The following is a 5,693-nucleotide window of genomic DNA, read 5'->3' on the forward strand; positions in this document are numbered from 1 at the left end:
CTCTTTCAAAGCCCTCACAGTCTATCAAGTGAATGCATACTATTAGAGATCCTTAATTTGTGGATTATTGCTACAGTTGATCATTATGTTTCCTTTAGGGTTGTTATGGTCTATCACTTTAGAATATAGTCAGTGAGCACTAATCAGGAGATTATTGATATAAATCTTCTGGTTGTTTCTGTACCTTTAAAGCAAGGGTGGGGGGAAGGGGACGGGGAGTCAAAGATTTAGCCTGCAGGCAGGATCTGGCCCACAGAGCCATTTCACTTAGCCTACAGGGCTCCTAGAAGGGCCAGGAATTTAGGGGTAGGGGGAACAGGGCCTGCCACCAAACTCCTAGCTATGGAGTCCCCTTGGGGATGTGTGTGAGTTTGCAATGGGGGGCTGCATGGGCAACAGATGCATTGAGGGGCAGATCCAGAGGGTCTCCTTTTTGGATCATGTTGATCCTTTTTTGGATCACAAAGGGGCAGCTAGGGGTTGCTGCTTCTTCCCCTTCCCCTTAGGATCTCTTTGGTGTATGCAGGGCCACTTCCCCTCCCCTCCTGTTCTCCCATTCCACTGTCTGCTATTGTTGCTGTCTCTGGCTGACTCAGGGGCAGGGGGGAGGTCCAGAGCTGCTGCTGCCTCACTCCAGCAGGGCTGTGCAAAGCTAGCTCAGTGGGGATGGTGGTGGCGGATAGGGTCCCGCTCCCTGCCTGGTCCCTCCACTAATATTCTATGACAGCTTGGTAGCAGATGCAGGGAAAGGGAACAGATCCCCATGCAGCAGCTCCACACAGCCCTACCTGTAGCAGGGCAGGATCAGTTTGGAAAGTGGTGATGGCAGGCAGAACTCCCTGACCTTATTTTACACCCAGAAGAATAAATGGAGAGGATAAGGGAAGGAATGGGAGGGGATATGCCATAACCATAGACCACAAGGGTAGGGTCCCGAAAATGAGGAAAAGAGGGAGAATATTACTTGATTGGGGACTTTAAAAAGTCCCTGCCTGTTGCTCCTGCAGCATAATCTGCCTGGGGATGTGGAGGGTTGGGGGAGAGGCGAGCAGGGGGGAAGCTAGGCGCAGGGGTGTAGCCATTTGTGCAGTGCCAGTCACTGCTCCCACACCCTGCTTTTTAAAATCCTGGATCTGCCCATGGTTGCATTAACATTTGCACTGCCATCACTTGTCCCAGCTGCTGTGCTTCTGGATCTTCCATGCAAGAAGCAGTGTGGTCTGGAGCTGGCTCAGGGGCCCTGGTGAGATTGATACCCCTGCTTTAAAGCATCACATTTTAGAGGGTCCTCAGTATGGTTTCAGTACAATATGTTTTGTTTCCATTTTTCTCTTTACGTACATTGACAATTGCATATTTGCAAACACAAGTATTCAGTTCAAACAGTTCAAACTATTTTATGTCTAAATTGTGCTGATAAACTGAATGCCCAGCTTTCATATCTGTTAATTTTGAGTGCAGAATCATGTATACAAAAAGAGGGATCTGGTTTTGAATATTTGAATATATACTGTATTACTCTACCTGCTGTTATATTTTGTGTAGTACAGATAGCAAAAATGTTAATTGAAATAAATGTTACATTTATTTTATGCATACAAGGTATACAATTTTAAAAATTAACTGTACATCACTTAATTTCTTTTTGTATTAAAATGGCTAGTTTTCAACCCCAGACCATGCATTAAAAGTCCTTATGTTCCCATTTTAATTTGTAGCTGTTAAAAAGGTTCACATTGTTGGTCTATGGTTTTCAATTCTACTATTGCTCAAACAATAACATTGATGAACAATCATCCAATTAACAGCTGTAACTTTCACTCTTGTCTAGTGCCTTTGGGGTTGTCATGAGAGATGCCGGAGCTTGTGAATAAAACTAAGTTTCTGGGGCTAAGACACAGAGTTTGCAGGGGAAGGTGGCCATTGGAATGGAGTGATGATTATTTTTTTTTCTCATGAAACACCTATGAGATAGGGAACCACTATTATTTCCATTTTGTAGGTGGAGAACTCTCAGAGAAAAACTAGGATCCAGTGTTTTTAAGGGTATGGAAAAGTTAGTTTCTTTAGCATTGCAAAATCTAAATAACTTAGGTAGATACTTATGTGCTTACATTTTAATAAAAGTCAATGAAATTTAGGGTTCTAAGACTGCTTGCAGATGTTAATCCCCCACCCAGATAGCTCTTTAACCTCTGTTTGCCCCCATGCCAAGCGCATGCCCAAAACAGGCATTGCATTTGTTGGACCCTGCTGGCCCAATGTCTATATAGATCACGTGCTTTAGTGGGACTTTTTTTAGCACTTTTATTAATAGCTGATTCAATCTATTTGTTCATGGGAAATGCCTAAACTGTCTAGATTAATTAAATCTTGTAGCACAGAGAAAACAAGCAATAAAAAATCAGCTAAGGCTGTATTTCAGCTAATCGTACATATTTTTAGAATTGCAGATAACTTCTTTGAATGTCTGTTCCTAGTCTCAAAGGGACACCTCTAAGTTATTTAGGGTCAGGAACATCCTCTAATTCCTCTAATAATCCTCTAATCCTGATAATTTGCTTTAATTTACTGTGTTCTTGTGGAAACAAAAATATTTTCAAATGCCTATTAGTTTTGTAGAATAAACTCCAAGAATGAATTGTGTGTATGTTCAGCCTATCCAGGTTTTTTTCCTTAGTAAGCTTTTGTGATGCTTGTGTGAAAACAAGAAAGACAGAAGGAGTCATTAAGTTTTCCAGTAAACAAAAATGGAAACAACTTAATATGCAAAGATGAAATCAATCTTTAAAAATCATGTTTTAAAAGGCTTTGAAATGTTTCTTTGAATGAAAATATGATCAAAATCTATGTTTAAAAGGTAACTAGAATTTTCCCTTTAACTTGGTGCTACTGAGTGTTGCTCCATTAACTGCTCTTCTGAAGTTACTTAATGATATCTTGTTAGTGATGGAAGATAATGAGATGATAAGGGCAAGATTCATTGACCTTTCAAAAGCTTTTGATTCTCTAAATGGCACTGTTAGAGAAGCTAATTAAATTTTGCTTTTTCTGCTCGAATGATGGCTTGGTTCTGATATTATTTGATTAAGCGGAAGAATCAGTGCCTGTTTTAGGCTATCTATCTGATTTATTACTATTACTATCTGAGGGTGCCTTAGGGCTCAATAATTGATTTACTTCATTTTATTTAGTCCTAAATTATCTCTGCGATATTTGTGATAAGACCCAAATTCAGTTACATGCTATGTGGCAATACCATTTTCTATGACACTTCTATTAATACCTCTGACTTAATATGCTTGCTTCAGAAATGAGTATAATAGGAGCATTTGAAAAAAAAACTTGAGATAACAGTAAAGGTCTAACATCATTGTACTTTCCCAGGAGACTTGTGAAGGGGAAAGAGATGTAGCCACCAGCAGAATCATAACAAATTGTTAGGAAATAATGTGATTAGTCAGAAATTCTGTGAAATAGCATGTGTATAAAAATGTACAAAGATAAAAATGTATGTCTGTAGGCCTGAATCCAGCAAAACCTTTTACTGTCTACTTAACTTTAAGCACTTGAGTAGAGTCAGTGATTTTTTTATGTCCTTTATTCCTTCACTGGGAATCCAGTTTGGTTTAATGAGACTTCTCATGTGCCTTAAGTTAAGTAGATATTGCAGTATCAGAGCCATAGTTTAGAAGACGAAAATTGTATGTGAGGCAGTGGAGGTGAAGCAGGAGAAGTATGGCAGTGCTCTGTGCCCAGGGCAGCCTCATGGTGCATGGGGCAGTACCAGCTCCTGCTGTGCTGGTTGTGGTGGCATGATCAGTTGCCGTTGTGGCAATGGCTGCTTTTCCACCCCTTCATAAAGGTAGTGCTGGGGGCTGCTGCCCCAGATGTCATCCTTCAGTCACTACTGAGCAGGAGGTATCTGCTTAGGGCCAGGAATGGATGAATAGTTGGCAAAAAGGCGCAGTTGGAAAAACAGGGGAAGGTGAACCAATCTGTTTGTTAAAAGCCTTACAATCCGAAGGAAAAACACTGTACCTGGTATTCAAACTCTTACTTCCCCATACTGACAGTTTTTCAAGCTGGTCATGGATGTCTTTACTGAGTCAAAGCTGGAGGGAATGCAGTAAAAAATTTACAAAGCCCAGCCTAATTTGACTAACTCCATTTTCTCCTGTCCAGACATTCAGCTTACCTCCAGCCATAGTCTGAGCTCCTATATATAATTCCCATTAATTAGAATGCTTGCATTAAAAAGCAGCCCCCCTGACAAAACCCCCCCATAAACCCCCCACAAACAGAAAACCAAAAAAATACATTGTTAATTTGAGTGTAATTTGCCTGTTTAAGAATGTTCTCAAAAAACAATAGAAATTTTCAAAAGGAAACAGGATCATAAACTAAGCCAACCCTTACATTTAATGCAGTATTTATCTATAGGTATCAGCTCACAATTTTCATAGCATGTAGCCATATTGGTATACACACTCACTTTCTCTAACAGAGTCACTTTCAGTTCAACCCTTCAGTGCAGGCATTGAAGAACTAAATATAATCTTGCAAGATACAACTTTGGTTCCAACCTCTCTTTTTTCATTATGTGACAAAGAATAAAGATGCATATGTTCAATTTCCTTGCCAGGAAAGTCATTTCAAAATCTTTTTATACGTGTTAAAATTCCAATGTATGACAAATAAATAAAGTACACAAATAATGGGCTATTTGTCTTTTCTCCTGGAAAAGCCTTTCATCTCTCTGGCTCCCTCCAAATCCTCTTCTTATATAGGACAAGGTTATATAGCCTCTCTCCCTTTAAACTTTGCTAGGACCTGAGACTACAGTTTTATATAGATTTGGTACTATAAAACCCACACTTCTTTTTTCTTCTTTATTTAGTAAGAAACATTGGCTGGAAGAACACAGTCAAGGCCTGATTATTTATTGCAAAAGGGATAGGAAAGTTGCAACCTACATTGTGGAAGAAAACATGTCACAAGTCATGAATACAGATAATGGCATTGTTTTGCTTTCTCTCCCAAGCCAGGGACTATCAACCCTGAGATTTTTCTTTTTTGCATAGATTCATAGAGTTTAGGACCAGAAGGAACCATTAGAATGTACAGTCTAATCTCCTGGATCATGGACACTTGCATTTCATCCACTTTTCCTTTTATTGAACTTGATAACTTGAGGTTATGTTTCGTTTAAGGCTATTTATCAGAAAGGCATCCAATGTTAACTTATTTACTACTCCATCTTTGTGAATCCATATGATTTTCATCAATGGATTTACATCTACTTAAACTTGGTTGATGAAAATGTTGGTTTAATGCAGTGATTCTCAGTCAGAGTGCCACAGGACTCTAGGTACTGTGAGGTCCTTTTAAGGGTGCCACAGGGTTTAATATTAGCATTGTTAGGTGCATAAAAACTAGGGGTGTGTGAAGCTTCAGTTACTGATTCGACTTGGAGGAGATTTGGTTGGATTCGGTGGACAAATCTCCGAATCCAAATCGAATCAGTAGACCCATTAATCTCTCCAAATCGAATCAGAAGCCTCCAAATTGATTTGGAAAGGTTTGATGATTATAGATTTCATAGATTTCATAGAGATTAGGGCTGGAAGGGACCTCGGAAGATCATCGAGACCAGCCCCCTTCCAAAAGGGCAGGTAGTCAGCTGGGGTCAT

The sequence above is a fragment of the Alligator sinensis genome, unplaced genomic scaffold (genome assembly GCF_000455745.1).
Source record: "Alligator sinensis unplaced genomic scaffold, ASM45574v1 scaffold46_1, whole genome shotgun sequence".
Taxonomy (NCBI): Eukaryota; Metazoa; Chordata; order Crocodylia; family Alligatoridae; genus Alligator; species Alligator sinensis.